Consider the following 22261-nt stretch of genomic DNA (forward strand, 5'->3'; position numbering starts at 1 on the left):
AATGCTTATATATCTGAACTTTCTCTTGTGCCTCTGCCACCGCCATGGGAAGAATCCACCCTGGTTAGCCTGCTGGTCTAAGAAGGGTGACAGATACATGGAGCAGATCCAGAACCAAGCCACAGATACCTGAGAAATAAATGCCTACTTGGTATGCCACTGAAATAGTGGGGTTGTTTGTTACTCAGCGTTATTATGATGACAGCTAACAGATACACCTACTGAGTGCCAATAGCTGAAGACAGAGTGTACAACGCAGGCATTATGCTGTGTTAGGGGCTGCTGATACAACGATGAACCGAATACACATAACCCTGTTCTCACTGAGCTTACAGTCTACATGAAAGAGATAGACTGTTGCATACATAATTACAAAATCATGTGATAGGAGAATGGATAGGAATGAAGCAATGATGGATATCTTAGCTGGGAGTTGAAGAATGTACGAAAAGATTAAGAATGAAGGATGTTTTAACTGGGACCTGAAGAATGAGTCCCAGTACAGACCCAGCTGCCAACAGTTTGACTCCGACTCATGGCAATCCCATGTATGTCAGCACTGTGCTCCGCAGGGTCTTCAACGGCAGATTTTTCGGAAGTAGGTCTCCAGGCCTTTCTTCTGAGGTACCTCTGGGTGGACTCGAACAATTAATTTTTCTGTTAGCAGCCAAGCACTTTAACTGTTTGTACCAGCCAGGGACTCTGAAGAATGAGTATCTGCTGCTGTTGAGTCGATTCCGACTCACAGTGACCCTATAGGACAGAGGAGGACTGCCCCGTAGGGTTTCCAAGGAGTAGGTAGTGGACGTGAACTGCTGACTTCTTGGTTAGCAGCCAAATGCTTAACCACGGCGCAGCCAGGGCCCTGGAGAATCACTAGGTGTCAGTAAATAAGAAGCACTTATTGAGCGCCTGCTGTGTTCTCAACCCTGCTAGACAATTTGAAAATGCAAACGAAGCAGAAGACATATTCAAGTAGTTTATAAACTAACTACAGAGACTAGGCTGGCGTGGACAAAGTAATTTGGGAACAATAAAACAGTGTCAGTATAGAGATGCCAAAGTATATTAAGCCACCTAGCAGGGTGAGGGGAGACAGAAGCCGAAGGCCAGTAGTTCAAGTCCACTCCTCACCCTGCTTCAACCACAAAAGCTCAGCAAACAAAGGTTCCTCCTTTGCAGATGGCAGGCACTGGGTGGCCCCTGTCACACACCCACATTAAAACCTCTTCTGGCCCCTGTTGCAGTCGAACTGAGCCACTCAGTTTACCTGAACGTTTTACCTTCTACTCCTAAGGGAAGCTGGCCCAGCAGGGGAAGCAGCCCCAGTAGACGTGTTTTGGATGAATAATGAATAAATGAGGAGTCCCCAGCTAGCACACACAGTAAAGTCCTTGACTACTAGCCAAAAGGTTGGCAGTTTAAACCCACCCGGAGGCTCCTCGGAAGACAGCCTGGTGATCTGGTTCTGAAATGTCACAGCCTTGAAAACCCTATGGAGGGGTTTTACTCTGCACACATGGGGTTGCCATAAGCCAGAATTGACCTAACGACAACGATGAATAAGTAGATGAGTGATATAAGTGAACATTAGATTTTAATGTTCCTATATTTAGAAAACGAGGCAGTAAAGGTTTCGTGGTAGAATTCTGTCCTTCCATCGGGGAGCCTGGCTTGATTCTCAGCCAAGGTACCTCATACACAGCCGCCACTTGTCTGACAGAGGCTTGCATGTTGCTATGATGCTGAGCCTCCAGACTAGGACTAGGAAGAAAGGCCTGGAGATCTACTTCTGAAATTCAGCCAATGAAAACCCCGTGGATCACAATTGGATAACGGGGATGGTACAGGACTGGCCAGTATTTCATTTTGTTGTGCATGGGGTCACCATGAGTCACAGGCCGACTTGATGACAGCTAACAATAACAACAACATCAATATTCAGGAAACTGGTCAAGTAAGTTTCTTTTTAAGATTGTTCTCTAACCATTGTATTTCAAAGGGTTTGGACCATGACTCAAAATAAGAAATGTATTTTATATCATGATCTACTACACGTGCACCCATGCATGTGCACAGACACACATACACACGCACACACACGCATCCCCCCACATCTCCCACACTTTTCACGTTTTCCAAAAGAAAAATGTTTCATGAAAAATACTATTGATCTTCACTATCATGATGCACTCCCATTTTTTCTTTAACCTCTCTTGTCTTTTATTAATAAAAAATGAGAACAACAGCTCCAAAAGTGATTTCATGAACCATTAATGGGCTGTGATGAATAGTGTGGAAAGGCACCATCGAATGTGCTGATACACAATCTGGCATTAATCAGACAAAGCAGATTCACCATTTATTGGACACAGCCTAGTACTGTGCTTGGCTCCACACTGGGTACAGAGATGACCTGGAGGCAATCTCTGCACTTCAGGAATGCTGAGCCTTTCAAGGGAAGACGAGACCTTCACAGAAATGCCCATTGTCCAAGGCTGGCCTCCTCCTTGTCTTATTTCCCTAAACAGCCCTCATCCTCCATTCACCCTAGCAGGGACACACTGAGTCATCCTTGCTTCCTTCCGTTTGCTCACCTGTCTGAGACATTTAGTCAGAGGCTAAGTCACAAAGCTGTTGCCATGGCAACAAACTTTGGGCCAATCCCTCATCTGAATCCCCTGGCATCCCTGACTCTAGTTCAGAGACTTACCACCCCTTGAAGCGCTCACTGTAAAAGACACCATAGTCACAACCGAGTCTGATAACTGACCCAAGGTTCAGGGTAAGAGGCCCTCTGCTTGGGAAGAGGGGGCGTTTGGGGGGCTTCACAGCAAAGGAGACCTGTGAGCTGAGCCCTGAACACTGGGAAGGATAAGGTTATCTAATAGACAAATGACTCTAAAATGTCCTCCTAGAATTGCTTCTCTCAGTATTTGCATTATCTGTAGTAAGTTCTTAATCCAAACCTGCATCTTAAAACTTTGCTTCACATATTGGTTGAGCACAAGCAAATGGGCCTTGAGCTTGTCTAGAACATGTCTAGAACCTAGAACTTGAGTCCTGGCTCTGCCATTTTCCACCTGTGGTTGAACCTCGTTCATGGAACCTCTTCAGATCCCAGTTTCCTCTTCATGGGGATGATAATCATGACCTTGTCTCCCTCATGGGGTTGTTGGGGGTGAAATGACATAATGTATACCAAAGCACACATTTGCGTGTGCTAAGCAAACAGCAGGTCTCCACACATGTTAACTGAAATGAAAATCAGTTAATGTGTACAACCCATTCTTGGAATTCTTTATGCTTTATCACGGGAATAAACAATTTCCCTTGGAGTTATTGCTCCTTTATTTAGAGGGTTATGAAATTTAAATGGGGAAATACAATGATTCATAGAAGCTTTGAAAGCTTGATTACAGAGATTTGGGAAGTCTATAATTGATCTATTATGCAAAGATTATCTATCAAGGTTTTCTTTTTGAGGGCTCTATGGGATATACACATAAAAGAGTTACTTATGTTTTTATATAAAAACCAACTAGGTCAATGAGAAAGTCCCAGTATCATACTTTAATGTCAGACGCAGGCCTGAGTTTTGCACAACTCATCAGTTTCCATTATTGGAGCCAAAAACAGCCACAGCCTGGTGATTAAGACCCACGTTTACAGACGGAGGGAAGTGAGGTTCAAATATGACTTTTTGCTGGACCTAAAGGAAATAATTTCCCTGGAGAGCAGGTGACCATAAGCCAGGGTCTATATTGAGATTTAGGGGGTCATGGTCTCCTTGAAATTCTATTACTTTGGAAGTATGTTGTACATCTGTCTAAGGGAAGTCCATTTACATTCTCAAAAGGGCCTGCGGGGCCTAAAAGATGAGACCTCTGAGGCCCACATTCCCAGTAATAAATGTGTCTCTGTGGCCTGGACTGGCCAGGCAGGGTGAGGTGTGGTAGGGTGGGATGGGCTTGACTCTCTGCCCAGAGTTGAGCTCTGACCCTGCCACTGCCCCTTGTGCACAAAGAACTTTCCAGATCCCCAGGCAGTTTCCGTATCTGCAAAGATGGTGTCTTAGTCACCTAGTGTTGCTATAACAGAAACACCACACATGGATGGCTTTAACAAAGACAAGTTTATTCTCTCACAGTCCAGTAGGCTAGAAGTCCGAATTCAGGGCATCAGCTCCAGCGGAAGGCTTTCTCTCTCTGTCGGCTCTGGAGGAAGGTCCTTGTGATGCATCAATCTTCCCTTGGCCTGGGATCAGCTCAGCACAGGAATCTCAGGTCCAAAGGAATGCTCTGCTCCCGGCACTGTTTTCTTGGTGGTATGAGGTCCCCCTCTCTGCTTGCTTCCCTTTCTTTTTTTTATCTCTTGAGAGATAAAAGGTGGTGCAGGCCACACCCCAGGGAAACTCCCTTTATGTGGGATCAGAGATGTGACCTGGATAAGGGTGTTACCTAATCCTCTTCAACATAAAATTACAATCACAAAATGGAGGACAACCACATAATATTGGAAATCATGGCCTAACCGAGTTGACACTTACTTTTTGGGGACACAATTCAATCCATGACAGATGGGTTAAAATATTGACTTTATAAGTTTACTGTGGTGATTAAACTCGATAATATATTTAAAGCCTCAAGCCTATAGAAAAAAAAAAAAAGATAGAAAGCGCCTGATAAATACCCTGTTCTCACAAACGTGCACTTTTGTTTATTTAGTGTCTGGATTCAAAAGTTTCGTGGGTCATCTTTCCAAAATCCTGTGTGGCTGGAGACAAGACAACTTTTGGTGAGGTTGTTCAGAACATAATGTATGAGAACAGCCCCTCTGGGTGTGACTGCAGGCCAGCATCCTGTTTCTGATGAGGGTAATCTGGGTGCATTCCTGAAGGGAAAAGGCCAGGATGGCCCGTTGGCAAATATAATGCCACGCCACCCTGTCACTCTCTCTTGACTTTTCTCTGTGTCTCCATTCTATTGCTGGACCTAGAGGACAAGGATGCTGTCATGGGTTGAATTGTGTCTCCCCAAAACATCTGTCAACTTGACTAGGTCATGATTCCCTTGTATGATTGTCTACCATTTTATCTTCTGATGTGATTTCCTTATGTGATGTAAATCCTATCACCGTGATGTAATAAGATGGATTAGTAGCAATTATACTGATGAGGTCTAAACTATTAGGTAGTGTCTTAAGCCAATTTCTTTTGAGGTATAAAAGAGAGAAGTGAGCCGAGAGACATGGGAACCTCATATCACCAAGAAAGCAGTGCCAGGAGCACAGCGTGTCCTTTGGACCTGAGGTTCCTGAGCTGAGATGCTCCCAGACCAAGGGAAAACTGATGCATCACAAGGACCTTCCTCCAGAGCTGATAGGAAAGCCTTCCCCTGGAGCTGGAGCCCTGAATTCAGACTTATAGCCTACTGGACTGTGAGAGAATAAACTTCTTTTTGTTAAAGCCATCCACTTGTGATATTTCTGTCATAGGAGCACTAGATGACCAAGACAGATGCTATTTACCCACGAAGAGAAAACGAAGCAGACATTTGCATTCATCCATTCAGCTCTCAGTGCTGATGTTGATGATGATGATGGAAGAGGAGGAAGAGATGGAAGCTACTGGCCAACTTTTATTAGTACTGTGTGCCACCCCCACGTGTCTGTCAGTTGGTCGTGCTGTGGGGGCTTGCGTGTTGCTGTGATGCTGGAAGCTATGCCACTGGTATTCAGATACCAGCAGGTATTTCCAAAAAAGGTGATTCAACTGAATGCAGAAATTATGGAACAATATCATTAATATCACACACAAGCAAAATTTTGCTAAGGATCGTTCAAAAGCAGCTGCAGCATTACATCGATAGGAAACTGCCAGAAATTCAGGCCGGATTTAGAACAGGACGTGGAACCAGGGATATCATTGCTGATGTCAGATGAATCCTGGCCAAAAGCAGAGAATATTAGAAGGATGTTTACCTGTGTTTTATTGGCTATGCAAAGGCATTTGACTGTGTGGATCGTAACAAACTATGGATAACATTGTGAAGAATGGGAATTCCAGAACACTTAATTGTGCTCATGAGGAACCTATACATAGATCAAGAGGCAGTTGTTCAGACAGAACAAGGGGATACTGAGTGGTTTAAAGTCAGGAAAGTTGTGAGTCAGGGTTGTATCCTTTCACCATACGTATTCAATCTGTACGCTGAGCAAATAATCCGAGAAGCTGGACTATATGAAGAAGAACAGGGCATCAGGATTGGAGGAAGAGTCATCAACAGCCTGTGTTATGCATATGACACAACCTTGCTGGCTAAAAGTGAAGAGGATTTGAAGGACTTACTGATGAAGATCAAAGACTACAGTCTTCAGTATGGATTACACCTCAATATAAAAAAAACAAAAATCCTCGTGACTGGACCAATAAGCAACATCATGATAAATGGAGAAAAGATTAAAGTAGTCAAAGATTCCATTTTACTTGGATCCACAATCAACACCCACGGAAGCAGCAGTCAACAAATCAGAAGAAACGGATGAATGGATATATAAATTATGGTATATTCACAAAATGGAACACTACGCATTGATAAAGAACAGTGAGGAATCTGTGAAACATTGCACAACATGAAGGCATTATGCTGAGTGAAATTAGTCAGTTGCAAAAGGACAAGTATTGTATAAGACCACTATTATAAGAACTTGAGAAATAGTTTAAACTGAGAAGAAAACATTCTTTTGTGGTTACGAGAGGAGGGAAGGTGGGTGGGAGGGTGGGAGAGGGATATTCACTAATTAGTTGGTAGATACGAAATAATTTAGGTGAAGGAAAGACAACACACAATATGGGGGAGGTCAGCACAACTGGACTAAACCAAAAGCAAACAAGTTTCATGAATAAACCGAATGCTTCAAAGGCCAGTGTAGCAGGGGCAGGGGTTTGGGGACCATGGTTTCAGGGGACATCTAAGTCAACTGGCATTATAAAATCTATTAAGAAAACATTCTGCATCCCACTTTGAAGAGTAGCGTCTGGGTTCTTAAACGCTAGCAGACAGCCATCTAAGATGCATCAATTGGTCTCAACCCACCTGGCTCAAAGGAGAATGAAGAACACCAAGGACACAAGGTAATTATGAGCCCAAGAGACAGAAAGCGCCACGTGAACCAGAGACTTCATCATCCTGAGACCAGAAGAACTAGATGGTGCCCGGCTACAACCGATGACTGCCCTGACAGGGAACACAACAGAGAACCCCTGAGGGAGCAGGAGAGCAGTGGGATGCAGACCTCAAATTCTCATAAGACCAGACTTAATGGTCTGACTGAGACTGGAAGGACCCTGGTGGTCATGGCCCCCAGAACTTCTGTTGCCCCAGGACAGGAACCATTCCTGAAGCCAACTCTTCAGACATGGATTGGACTGGACAATGGGTTGGAAAGGGATGTTGGTGAGGAGTGAGCTTCTTGGATCAGGTGGACACTTGAGACTATGTTGGCATCTCCTGCCTGGAGGGGAGATAAGAGGGTAGAGGGGGTTAGAAGCTGGTGAAATGGACATGAAAAGAGAGCGTGGAGGGAGAGAGTGGGCTGTCTCATTAGGGGGAAGAGTAATTGGGAGTATGTAGCAAGGTGTATGTAAGTTTTTAAGTGAGAGACTGACTTGTAAACTTTCACTTAAAGCACAATAAAAATTATATATAAAAAAAGAAATCAAAAGACACATTGCATTGGGCAAATCTGCTGCAAAGGACCTCTTTAAAGGGTTGAAAAGCAAAGATGTCACCTTGAAGACTAAGGTGCGTCTGACCCAAGCCATGGTATTTTCAATAGCATCATATGCTTGCGAAAGCGGGACAATGAATAAGGGAGACCGAAGAAAAATTGACACCTTTGAATTGTGGTGTTGGCAAAGAATATTAAATATACCATGGACTTCCAAAAGAATGAACAAATCTGTCTTGGAAGAAGTACAACCAGAATGCTCCTTAGAAGCAAGGAAGGCGAGACTGCGTCTTACGTACTTTGGACATGTTGTCAGGAGGAATCTGTCCTTGGAGAAGGACATCATGCTTGGCAAAGTACAGGGTCAGTGGAAAAGAGGAAGACCCTCAATGAGATGGATGGACACAGTGGCAGCAACGATGGGCTCAAGCATAACAACAATTGAGAGGATGACGCAGGACCAGGCAGTGTTTCGTTCTGTGGTACACAGGGCCTTTATGAGTCGGAACTGACTCGATGGCACCTAACAACAACAACAACACATGTGTCAAGGAGCTCTGGTGGCACAACAGCTAAGCACTCAGCTGCTAACTGAAAGGTTGGTGGTTTGAACCCACCCAGCGGCTTTATGTGAGAAAGACCTGGTGATCTGCTCCCTTAAAGATTACAGCCAAGAAAACGCAGGCAGGGGACCAGCCTGGCAGTTCTACTCTGTTGCATGGGGTCACTATGAGTCAAAAGCAACTTGTTAGGACCTAACAACAGCTACATGCCAGGCATTGTGCCAGGCACTTCACATATTTAAATTTAAATTTATTTTAATCCTCACAAACATGCTATGGGAATCCTAACATTTATCGGGAGATAGTATAATTTAAGTTAAAAATAAAGGTTTTGGGTCCAAATTGCCTGGGTTTAAACCCTTATTATACCACTTACTACTTGCATAGCCTTAGGCAGGTGAACATAGCCATTCTCCACCTCGGTTTCCCCATTTATAAAATGGAATATTAATAGTGCCTACTTCACAGGGTTGTATGAGGATTAAATAAGTTAATACTTGTAAGACAGAAAAAGTACCTGGTACAGAGTAAATGCTATAAAATATTTTCTATCACCTCTATTTTATAGAGAAAGCAATTGAAACTGGGAGACGTTCAATACTTTGCCCAAGGTCACAGAGATTCTAAAAAAATGGAACTGGGAATTGAATACCTAGGATTTCTGATTCCAGAGCGCACACTCTCAGCCATTCAGCATACTGCCTCCTGGTTACTGAACCCCTGCTCTCTGACAGGTATTGCTAGGGAGGCACACAGTAGGGTGCAAGACAGATAGATCTCTGCCCTCATGGGGCTCACAGTCTAGCCTAATGTGAGAGATTTCCCCAATGTTATCAACCAGGAGCTGATGGGCAAGAATATAAACCCTGCTGAATGCTGCAATATCTACCCCTCTAAGATTCAAAGAAAAAACATTCATGATTTGCCCGCTCCATGGGACAAAAGGCAAGGCCAACAGATGTATAACCTAGATGTGTTTCCTACTTTGCATTTGCCACTAGGAAGCTCAGCACTCAATTTGAATTCTGCCTGCGAATAAGGACCTGCATTCTTCATTTTCCTTTTGCCTCACTTTCATCATCTCTTTTACACTGTTGCAATCTACATATTTTCACAAGCTGCCTCAAAATCACAAAATGAACAAGTTATGCGTAAACAGCAGAATACCTTGGTAGTCCAGGCTCTTTTGCCCTCTGGAGTTTCTGCACATTCTGCAGTCACTTCCTGGGGGCATTTTATGTGCCAGCTCTGTGCAGGCACTAGAGAAACAAGGTTAGGATGGGCTTGGGGCTGATGGGTGAGCAAAAAAAAAAAAAAGTATATTTCTCAGGTACTGAACTAGGTTTTCTTTGTTAGTCGTTATTAAGTGAAAACTTCTGGGCTTGACCCAGGATAATTTCCAGAATTCAGAGCCCTCCCAGGCATCTTGAGCTTAATTGACATCCTTAAAACCCTGAGGCTAACCAGAATGAAGAAGGCTTTGGCGATGGGGCTTCTGTCATAATTGGGAGAATATTCTATGGACTCCCCACGAAAGACTAGGGGAGGTAGGAGGGGGTAGAAGTCATTGTCACTGCAGAATGAAGCCAATTGCTTAGAGTCAATTGCAACTCATGGCAACTCCATGTATGTCTGAATAGAACTGTTCTCTACAGGGTTCCCCCACCCCCTGAATTTTAATTATTTTGTTGTTGCTGGGAATATACACAATACAACAATTCAGCACTCCATGGAGTTATCAAAGGCTGATTTTTTTTTGGAAGCAGATCACCAGGCCTTTCTTATGAGACGGCTCTGACAATCTTTTGGTTAGCAGCTGAGTGCGTTAACCATTTGCAACATCGTTAAGCAGTGTTAAACCTTCCAGGCTCCATTCCCTATCCATTGTGTTAGACAGCAAAAATGACCTCCATTCCCCGCCCCCGCCCCCGCCACTTTGTGCATGTAACATGGCACTGAAGTTCTTCCATCGAGGGTCTATTTCTCCACGCCTTAAATCTAGGCTGGACTGTGACTTGCTTTGGCCAACAAAATGTGGCAGAAGTGATAGGGTGTCAGTTCCAAATCTAGGCTTCAAGAGGGCTTGTGCACTTCCTTTTTCAGAACTCTGCCACCACCAAGAGAACAAGGCCTGACTAGCCTGCTGGAGGGATGTGAGCTAGACGTGGAGAAGAGCTAAAGCCCTCTTAGACCAGCCAGCAACATGTGTACCCTAAAAATGTTGAAAATCCAGACAAGATCAACACAGCTGTCTAACCAACCTGTAATCGACCACAGACTCATGAGTGAGCCCAGCAAGACCAGAAGAACCACCCACTGACCTGCAGACTAGTGAACAATAACAGATGGTTGTAGTTTCAAGTCACTGAGTCTTGACATTGTTTGTTACGCAGTGTAATTGTAGCAATAGAAAACCGATAAATCAAACAAATAGCTTTTAAACTTGTTGCCTTAAAATGCTTTTTACTTTTTCCCTTGTTGCTTTGTAGAATCTAGTCATTCTGGGTAGTTGCCTACTGACCTATTTCTATCGGGTCTGGAGAAGAATCCAGACCACCCAGTGCACATTTCTACCTCAGGACCTTTGCAGTTGCTGTCTGCTCCTTTCTCACATATATGCATGGCTTGCTCTCTTACTCATTCAGGTCTCTACTCAAATGCTACCTCCTTTAAGAGACCTTTCTGACTACTCCACTAAAAGCAGTACCCTGCATCGTTCTCCCATCCCTATACCTGATACTATAATATACATTTATTTGTTTATGTATTGCTTTTCTCCAGCACTAAAATGTAAGCTCTCTGAAGGAAGGATCTTGATCTATTTTATTTACTGCTTCACCAGTGGCCTAGAACAGTACCTGGCTCGTAATTGTTGCTGTTGTTCGATGCCATCGAGTCGATTCTGACTCATGGAGACCCCATGCATGCAGAGTAGAACTGCTCCAATGGGTTTTCAAGGCTGTGACCTTTCAGAAGGTGACTGCCAGGCCTGTCTTCTCAGGTACCTCTTTGTGGGTTTGAACCACCAACGTTTTGGCTAATAATTTAGGACTTAACTGTTTGTACCACCCAGGGACCTGTAGGACAGTGGCCGGCTCATAATAGGCACTTAAATAAATACTTAACGAATAAGTGAATGAATGAATGCCCAGAGCTCATGAGAAGAAGATGGGAAGGGATGTTTAAGGACCAAGGCAGCAGCAGCAAAGGGGTTCCCCTGCCCTGTGTATGTGTGCCGTATGGTGTAGCCATGGGAAGGAGCTAGAATCTGCAGATGGCTGTGTAATGCTGTGCTGGGCAGTGTGTGTTTGTGACCATGTAAATCTTGGTACCTGGACACAGGCTTGAGCCCTGCCTTGTCTGTCTCTGGCTGTAAGAGGAAGCTGACTCTCCCAAGTTCTGCCAGTGAAGCTAGACTTGTGTTCTGTTAAGTTACCCCCAGAATGTAAAGTGGAGGGTCCTGGCACCTGTCCCAGCTCTAGTAAATGGGAAGGAAGCAGTTGGGGTGTAGCAGACCAGCCCCTGAGCAGGCATGAGACAGACCTGCCTGGGTTCAGATTCCTGCCTTGCCATCTCCTAGCTGTGTGGCATAGGGCCCAAGACTCAGTTTCTCTGAGCCTCCTTTTCTCTACACATGTCTGATCCTGTCTACCTCCTTAACCATAATTCGTTATGATTCACACAGTTGAATGCCTTTTGCATAGTCAATAAAACACAGGTAAACATTTTTCTGGTATTTTCTCTGCTTTTTTTTTTTCAGGCAAGATCCATCTGACGTCCCAGCAATGATAGCCCTCATTCCACATCCTCTTCTGAACCTGGCTTGAACTTCTGGCAGTTCCTTGTTGATGCACCGCTAAACTGCTTTTGAATGATCTTCAGCAAAATATTACTTGTGTGTGATAATTAATGATATTGTTCAATAATTTCCACATTCAAATGGATAACCTTTCTTTGGAATGGGCATAAATATAGATCTCTTCCAGTCGCTTGGCCAGCTAGCTGTCTTCCAAATTTCTTGGCATAGACGAGTGAGCACTTCCAGTGCTGCATCTGTTTGCTGAAACATCTCAACTGGTATTCCGTCAATTCCTAAAGCCTTGTTTTTCACCAATGCCTTCAGTGAAGCTTGGACTTCTTCCTTCAGTACCATCTGTTCTTGATCATATACTATTTCCTGAAATGGTTGAACACCAACCAATTCTTTTTGGTTCAGTGCTCTGTGTATTTTATTGCCTACACAAAGGCATTTGACTGGGTGGATCATAATAAATTATGGATAACGTAATTGCAAAGAATGAGAATTTCAGAACACTTAATTGTGCTCATGCGGAACCTGTACATAGACCAAGAGGCAGTCATTCAAACAGAACAAGAAGATCTTGTGTGGTTTAAGATCGGGAAGGGCGTGCATCAGGGTTGTATCCTTTCACCATATTTATTCAATCGGTATGCTCAACAAATAATCTGAGAAGCTGGACTATATGAAGAAGAACAGGATTGCTTTTCAGGATTAGAGGAAGACTCATTAACAACCTGCGTTATGCAGATGACACCACCTTGCTTGCTGAAAGTGAGGAGGACTTGAAGGACTTACTGATGAAGATCAAAGACTACAGTGTTCAGTATGATTACACCTCAACATAAAGAAAACAAAAATCCTCACAACTGGACCAATAAGCAACATTATGATAAACGGAGAAAAGATTGAAGTTGTCAAGGATTTCATTTTAGTTGGATCCACACTCAATACCCATGGAAGCAGCAGTCAAGAAATCAAATGACAGACTGCGTTGGAAAAATCTGCTTCAAAAGACCTCTTTAAAGTGTTAAAAGCAAAAATGTCACTTCGAGGACTAAGGTGCACCTGACCCAACCTATGGTATTTTCAATTGCCCCATAAGCACTCGAAAGCTGGACAATGAAAGAGGAAGACAGAAGAAGAATTGATGCCTTTGAATTATGGTGTTGGCAAAGAATATTGAATATACTGTAGACTGACAAAAGAACAAACAACCCTGTCTCAGAAGAAGTACAGCCAGAATGGTCTTTAGAAGCAAGGATGGCAAGACTTCGTCTCACATACTTTGGACATGTTATCAGGAGGGACCAGTCCTTCGAGAAGGACATCCTGCTTGATAGAGTAAAGGGTTAGTGAAAAAAAGAGAAAGACCCTCAAGGAGATGCATTGACACAGTGGCTGCAACGAAGGGTTCAAACATAGCCACAATTGCGAGGATGGCGCAGGACTGGGCAGTGTTTCATTCAGTTGTACGTGGGGTCGCTAACAGTTGGAACCAACCTGACAGCACGTAACAACAATAATCTACCTCCTAGCGTGGTTGGGAGGCTGAAAGGAGATAATATATATGAATGAACCTGGCACAGAGAGGAGGCCGATAAATGTTTGCTAATAAACCAAGCGAAGTTCTTTGAAGTTAAAGATTTAGGAATTCAATAACACAGTGTCAGGAGGCTTTCTTTTATTGCTAAATTTAGTAAGAAACAAGACAGAAAATTGTGAGATTTGTGTGTATGTGTGTGTTCCTACAACCAGCTTGGAAATCTCTTTTTATTTCAGAGACTTGGCAGTGGGAAGTAAATTCAAGGCTTCCTTGGCGAACCCGTTGGTCTTCGAGAGGCATGTTCTACTCCATTAGGACAAATCCAGACTATGATGTATTTCCCTCCCTAGAATGATTTATATTTCAATGGGAAAGTTATTAGAAGTTTGAAGCCACCAAAAATGAGATGTAGAAAACACGAGGATGGAGGATTTTCAGAAATGGGTTCAAGAACATGCCCAAGCTTGGAGCCTGAAGTACAAACAGGAATGAGGGCTGACCTTCTTAAAAGAACATGAAGATACTAGTGGATCACTTGTTCTTTCAACTGTGGACGATGGTCACCACTGAGACAACAGGACACATTCCTGCCCTCAAAGGCTCTGGTCAGCTGGAAAGGTGGACCCACCACCAACAGAAATATTGTGGGAGAAACACTAAAAGGGAGGCATGCATGGGGTCCCACTGGAGCACAGCAAGAGGAACCTAAATCAGCCCAGGAGCTCCAGAAGAGATTCCCTGGGGAGCTGAACACTGGAGCTGGGACTTGAGCAAGCGGATGCTTTAGAGCAGAGCTGTGTGTGGATTCTGGAGCCCCAATTCTTGGGTTTTTATCCTGGCTCTGCTCTTCCTATCATGTCACCTTGAGCATATTATTCAGCCTCTCTGTACCTCAGTTTCCTTATAAATAATAGGAATAGCCTTAGTGTACTCCTCATAGGGCCACTGGGAGATCCAACGAGTTAGTATACATAAATCTTGGTCCCTGGGTGGTGCAAACAGCTAACACGTTCGGCTGCTGACTGAACGGATGGTGGTTTGAGGCCACCCAGAGGTGCTCAGAAGAAAGTCCTGGCAATGTATTTCCAAAAATTCAGCCATTGAAAATCCTATGAAGCACAGTTCTACTCTGACACATTTGAGAAGTTGGAGTTGACTCCATGCAACTGGAAAAAAAAATCTCAATAAATGTTACACATTATTGCTATTAATATTATTACAGATGGGCATTCCAAGGAAGAGCAAAGGCCCAGAGGCACATGCTCTGCATATGGGGCCGTGGCAGGAGCAAGGAGTACAGGATGTCTGAGGTGGGGGAAGAAGCTAGACTGTGAGGCAGGGGACGATCATGGAGGACCAACCTTGGGCATTGGGCCAAAAAGAGTTTGGATTTTAAAATGGAACCTTGGCCCTCTGGCTACTGTGTTTCTCTTCCCTTTCCCAGTCAAAATTCTAGAAAGAGTGGTGTGTACCCACTATCTCCATTTCCTCCTCTCCCCCACTATCTCCATTTCCTCCTCTCCCCCACTATCCCTTATACCTTGCTGTCTCTGTTTTATGAATGAATGAATTCAAATAAGTCCTTCCTGGTTGCCCAATAAGTTCAAGCTTATCCTTCAAGGCTCAACTCAAATGTGACCTTGGAGATCTTGACACTCAAAGAAGCTGCGGGCCCTGTTCTTCAGAAGCCCCCAGTCAAAAGAGAGAGGTCCTAAGACAACAAGGAAATTACCTAGTGTGCCTGCCCTGTGCTGAGACAAAGAGAAGCAGGGACAAGGTGTTGCAGGGCCACAAAGCAGGAAGGGGCGGAGATATCCCTACAAGCTACCCCTCTCCATTGCAAGTCAGTAGGAGCCAGAAGTAGCCAGTTTTTTCTGGAAGTCAGCTCAGGAGCAAGAGAACTACTTAAAACCTGGGTTAGGGAGTGCTAGCCCTGAGACCAGCACACAGGCACCTATGCTGTTATTAAGGCAGTGTATAGGGTGTGTCAGGCACCCAGTGGCAGTGGGACGACAGCGTGGGTCTAACACTGATGGCATAGAGAAGACAATCAGCTATTATGGGACCATGAAGAAACAGAGGGTGAAACACTCTATTCACTCACTCATTCAACGAACGTTTGCTGAGCACCCATGAGGTGCCAGGCATGGTCCTAGGTACTGGGAGGATCCAGTAGCGGAGCACTCAAATTCCTTGCCGTCTTGGTACATACATTCCAAACATGTGGTCCAAACACAAAAGTAGAATATGTGGCCCATTAGGTGGCAAATCTACCACCCATCTGTGTGTCTGTCATACTGTGGTGGCTTACATGTTGTTATGATGCTGGAAATTATGTCACTGGTATTTTAAATGCCAGCAGGGTCACCCACGGTAGGTAAGTTTCTGCACAGCTTCCAGACTAAGACAGATAAGGAAGAAAGGCCTGGCAATCCATTCCTGAAAATTAGCCAATGAAAATCTTACGGCTAACAACAGAATACCATCCGATGTAGTGCTGGAAGACGAGCCCCCCTAGGCTGAAGGCACTACACGATAGCTGCAACAATGGACTTGAGCACACCAATGATCATGAAGGTGGCACAGGACTGGGCCACGTCTCGTTCTGTTGTACATAAGGTCACCATAAGTTGGAGCCAACTCAGCAGCAGCTAACAACAACAACAGGTAAATGTCAGGGAGAAAAACAGCAGGGAAGGCGGGGCGGGGAGAGGGTGCGGGGAGTGCTGGGTCAGGGAGCAGGGCCACACGGAGAAAGGGACATTGGAAGAAAGCCTTGAAGGCAGTGAGGGAGTGCCATGCAGCTAACCTGGGGAAGAGCAAGCCAGCAGAGGGGCCAGGAAGGATAAAGGCCCTGAGGTAGGAATGGGCTTGGTGTGATGGAGGAAGCTGGTACTAACGGCGCTGAGAAGTCAGGGGAAAAGCAGCAGGTGATGAAGCCCAAGAGGTGACAAGGCGACCAGGAAAGTCTCAAGGGTGGCTGTAAAGACTTGGGCTTTTACTCTGGCTGAGATGGGAGCCACTGGAGGGGTTAGAGCAGAGGAGGGATGCGATTTGACCTGTTCTCAGAGGATCACTCCAGCTGCTGGTGGGAGGGCTGCTGGGTTGTGGACAGACTGTCTGATGGCCCTGATAGAACTGCGGTAGTTCTGGTGGAGATGGTAGGTACAAAGCGAAGGTGAAGCCAATGGATTTGCTAATTGGCTGTGGAGTGTAAGGAAAAGAGAGGAGCCAAGAATAACTCCAAGGGTTTTGGCCCGTGCAGTTGAAAGCATCCGTCCTCTCTCTATGAATTCTGAGTTTAGGGCTATATTCAGAAAGGCCGTCTCCTATTCAGGATTATTAAAAAATAAACCATGTTTTCTTGTAATTTTGGAGTTCCATTTTTAAAACTTTGGGAATCCAGTTTTTGCTTTTCCCAAATGACCAACAGATTGCCCCAAATTTGCTGAATGATCCTTCTTTTCCCCACTGATTTATATTCCACTTTATTGCATACTTTATTTCCACATGTTTTTGAGTCTTCATCAATATTTTCCCTTTTATTCTACTGAGGTAGTGTTTCCTGTGTCAGAACTAAACTGTTTAATTACTGAAGCTTCACAGTATGTTTTAAAATCATGTAGAGCTCACTACCCCTCATTTTTTAAAGATGGTTTGAAGCAATTTTTAGCTGTTTATCTTTCCCAGATTAATTTTAATAAAAAATACTGATTCATTAAGTAGCAGAATGTGGTTCAGCTGGTACAGGTAAAGATCACACTAGAAAGGAAAGACAGAGAGGGGTAGCTGGGGTGTAGGAGGTATATACCCATTTAAGAAACTTTCTGAATGCATTATTTGAATATACGCACTGGGTATACCCTTATTATGAATTGAATTATGTCCCCCCAAAATATGTGTTGTAAATCCTAACCTCTAAGCCTGTGGTTATAATCCCATCTGGGAATGGTTGTCTTTGTTAGGTTAATAAGGCTAGATTAGTTTAGGGTGTATCTTGAGTCAGTCTCTCTTGAGATATAAAAGAGATTAAACAAGCCAGCAGAGGAGAGATGGAGTAAGACAGATGCCAAGGCACGTGAAGATCTCCAAGGAACCAGGAAACAGAGGCTGAGGACCAAGGACCTTCCTCCAGAGTCAACAGAGAAAGAAAGCCTTCCCTGGAGGCGGTGTCCTGAATTTGGACTTCTAGCCTCCTAAGCTATGAGACAGTAAGTTTCTGTTTGTTAAACCCACCCACTTGGGATATTTCTATGATAGCAGCACTAGATAACTGAGACAGAATTTGGAATTGGGTAATGGGTAGAGGCTGGAAGAGTTTTAAGGTGCCTAATAGTAAAAAAAAAAAAAAAAAAAAAATTTTTTTTTGTTTTTTTTTTTAATCGTAAAAGCCTAGATTGCCTTAAAGAGACTATTGGTAGAATTACGGACGTCAAAGGCAACTGCTGAGGGCTCAGAAGGAAGTGAGGAGAGCTACAAAGTCTATTGTCTTACAGAATCCATAGGCACCGGCAACAGAATGTTGCTAGACATGTAGGTGTTAAATGCGCTTCTGGTGAGGCTTTAAAAGAATATGGATAATGGAGGAAGGCTGATGTTTTTCATGCAGTGGCAAAGAACTCATCTGAATTATGTTCAGATGTCTGATAGAAGGTAGAACTTGTAAGTGATGACCTTAGATATTTAGCCGAGGAGATTTCTAAGCAAGGTCTTAATGGGGCTGCGGGGCTTCTCCTTGACACTTACAGTAAAATGAGAGAGCAAAGTGATGGATTTAAACAGAAACTGTGCAAAATGAAAACAGAACTTAAAGGTTTGGAAAATTTTGTTGTACAAACCAAGGATATGTGTTCTAGAATTTTCACCAAGGACGTGGCTATGCAATCTTTTGTTAAAGAGATTAAGCCTCTGACTGATGGATCTAATAATCAACTAACACAGTAGAAAACCCATCAGCTTAGACTGAAGGGGACAGAGAAAGAATGAAAGGAAAGAACGCTGTCTGCCTCTTGCAATTCTACAGGCAGGAAACAGGCCAAAGGAGCTACATCTGTTGTCCTCCAAGAAAAGAAAAGGACCATCCCTGGAGCAGCCTGGAGATCAGCGGAACTGATGGAAGGGGCATGGGAAGCAGGGTTGCCTGGATTTCAAAAGGTGAAACCGCAGCCCGCTCTGTTTCAAAGGATGGGGCCGTGACCTCCCGGGTTTCAAAGAGACAAATCTTCACCAACTTGGTTTTGGAGTGTGGGACAGCCATTCACAAGTGCCAGAGGGATGGGGCTGCTGTCCAAAGCTGAGGGGGCGAGGCTGCCATGTCCAAATGGCAGAAGAATGGGGCCTGCTGGGGCTGAGGGGATGGGGTCACCACTCAGATGGATCAGCCAAGGGAGCAGAGTTGCTGTTCCAGTGGGCCTGGAAGGTGGAGGTGAAGCCTAGGGCTGAGGGACTTCTACCCAGAATCCTGAGGGTGTGGCCAACACCCAGAGTTTGGAGAGCAGAGCCGTTGCCCAGGTGGTCCCAAAGAACAAAGGGTTATTTTCAAGACTTGAGAGCTAATGTAGATTTTTCTGCTGTGTTTTGGACTTGCTTCATGCCTTGGAAACTCTATGGGGCAGCTCTACTCTGTCCTACAGGGTCACTATGAGTCGGAATCAACTCGACGGCACTGGGTTTGGTTTAGTTTTTGGTTTTCGTGCCTGTTATCCCTTCTTTCCCTCCAATTTCTCCCATTTGTAATGGAAATGTCTACTTTGTGCCTTTTCCACCACTGTACTTTGGAAAGAGATAACCTGTATTTTAGATTTCACAGGTTCACAGATGAAGAGAAATTTTGCCCAGGGATGGGATACAGCTAAAGTCTCACCCATATTTGATTTTAGATGATTCAGAAGGTGAGATTTTAGATTTGGAGCTGGTTTAAGACTTTTGGGAGAATGTGATGGGGTGAATGTGTTTGGCATGTGGCAAGGACATGAATCTTTGCGGGCCAAAGGGTGGAATGTAATGGATTGAATTGTGTCCCCCCAAAATATGCTGTAAATCCTAACCTCTATGCCTGTGGTTGTAATCCCATTTAGGAATGGATTGTCTTTGTTGTATGAATGAGGCAGGATTAGTGTAGGGTGTGCCTTGAGTCAATCTCTTTTGAGATATAAAAGAGATTAAACATATGGAGATCTCCGAGAAACCAGGAAACAGAAGCTGAAGAGACAAGGACTGTTCCCTAGATCCAACACAGAGAGGGCCTTCTCCTAGAGTGGGCACCCTGAATTCAGACTTCTAGCCTTCTAAGCTGTGAGAAAATAAATTTCTGCTTGTTAAAGCCATCCACTTGTAGCATTTCTGTTATAACAGTACTAGATAACTAAGACGGTACCCTTCCCCCTTGCCAAATCTCCAATTCTACTGCATGTCACTGAGCCTTGCTTAAGAAATTCAGGTTGAATTAATGAATGGATCCTGGGTAGAGCTGCTTGTGGAAAAGACAGATTAGTAAGTGCTTAAGAAAGGTGTTACTGTCATGTTAGCACCCCACTGAGACTTTCTCCCCATTAGAGAAATAAAAGGGGCCTGAAAAATGGAGAGATTTCACACCAGCTGTCAGAAGCATTTTATGCCAAGGACAAATATTCACAGATTTGTCTCTTCCCAGGGATGTCAGATTTCCAGGTGTCTCCCACGGTGGAAGCCAAGGTACAGGGCAGCCTTCCAACCGGAGATCTCTGTCCAGGGGAACTTGTGCAGGGTAAGACTATGAGGATCATTTATATTCATAATGAAGGCCCCCAAAGCCTGGAAGATTCTGAGTCACCCAAGAAAGTTTACATCATGTTCAGTAAAGCTTCAGTATCAAGTATACAGTCATGTATCGCTTAACGTCCAAGATACGTTCTGTGAAGTAGAACCTTATGTGATTTGGACTTTGTGCGGACACCATTTTATATGCTGCTGCTGCCTACGAGCTGAAGCATACACCGTTATGTGGTAAACTTTTTATTTGTAGGTAGAGAAAGTTCACATTAAAATAATGATAGAAAGTACAATACGGCACACACATAAGCCAGTAACATAGGTGTTTATTACGACACAGCGAGGTATAGGTTATATATGTACTATATCACCATACGACTGACAGACAGCGAAATCGCTTTGTATATGAGATGTGAGATACACGTGTTGTGTGCAGGAACATGTCATGTTGGCTATGTCCGGTTATGTCTGCTATGTCTTGTTTTCTGATTGGAATTTCTGAACTCTCTTATAACCTTATGGGACTACAGATGAACATGCAGTAGGGTGTTGCCTGAATGGACGTTATGTGGTGCATGACCGTATTTAACCGTATTCTAATTCTTCGAAGGCTGAATACCTTTAATTAAACAACCTAATGACTGTAGGCTTATCACTTATTTGATATGATACAGTGGGGAAACAGTCACTAGAAGGTTTAATAAGTGGAAATATCCTATGGCTGATCATACAGACTGACAGAGGTGTGTGTGTGTGTGTGTGAGTGCACACGTCTCTAGAAGCGTAGAGGAGATTAGGCGAACCTTTCGAGAGCTGGCTAAATGTTTGCTGCAGTGAACACAGTGTAGATGTTAATGGCAGATAAAAGCATAAATCCGCAGTTTGTAGCCATGCGTGTGTGCTCATATAAATAACTAATACGGCTTTCACAATCCATCGAAAACACAAAGATGACCAAATTGGCTTTTAAAAACATTAGAATCCCATTAGGCCAAACCCAGAGGCTGATTAGATAGCAAAATAAACCTCAAGAGGTCTCTAAGTTCTTGTTTGTTGCTGCTGTTGAAAGGTACTGCACTTTCGACAAAGCCATAGGCCTCGGAGTAAGGAAACGGTTCTTGCTTGGAAGGGCGACCCTATCTAGCTTTCCATCTGGGTAAGGATACCTCTGGGGAGACGCTTTCTCCCAGCACCTGTTCAGGGAGCTATGTTAAGGAATGTACCAAGAAGCTCAGCTACTCAATGCTTCTCAACTTCTTTTTCATTTTTGCCCTCCTAAGAAGACTTTCGGACATTTTTTTTTCCTGATTGCACCCTCTCCCCATGAAATTTTAATACCACAGATACACTGCACATCTGCTTATGTGCTATGGATAGCCACAAACTATTACAATCTCTAAGTTTTTTTTTTTTTTTGCCCCCCCTAGAAGCAATTTTTACCCCCTTGGGCAATATCACCTCCATTGAGAATGTATGAATTAGTCAAACCTAGCTGCACATTAGAATAACTTGGGCAGTTAAAAAAATGCTGATTCCCAGGCCCCACCCCAGACCGATTAAGTCGGAATCTATGGGAGCAGGACACAGGCACCGGAATTTTTTCAACATGCTCTCTGGTGAGCCTAACATGCATTCAGGGCTGAGGACTTGCTTCTGAATTAATCCCTAGCACAGTTGCTGCCCCACCATCCTCACCAGCAAAATGTGGGCCCGGCAGACCACGGGTACATTTGTAGACCCGAAGAACCAGGGGGAAAACCAAATGACTCCAGGGCTCCATGGCACTTCCCCACTTCTGGAACCTCTAGCCCCTTCGATTCCAGGATGCTGGTATTTAAGCGTAGACACGTGTCTGGACAATTATTATGGCCA

At 44.1% G+C, this 22261-nt stretch overlaps 1 protein-coding gene across 1 annotated transcript in view; it reads right to left on the minus strand.

The window, feature by feature from the left end:
- ABTB3 (ankyrin repeat and BTB domain containing 3) overlaps window positions 1–22261 on the minus strand; it is a 369910-nt gene that overhangs the window by 146813 nt on the left and 200836 nt on the right. The window lies entirely within an intron of this gene.

This window comes from Loxodonta africana, chromosome 4, assembly GCF_030014295.1.
Source record: "Loxodonta africana isolate mLoxAfr1 chromosome 4, mLoxAfr1.hap2, whole genome shotgun sequence".
Taxonomy (NCBI): domain Eukaryota; kingdom Metazoa; phylum Chordata; class Mammalia; order Proboscidea; family Elephantidae; genus Loxodonta; species Loxodonta africana.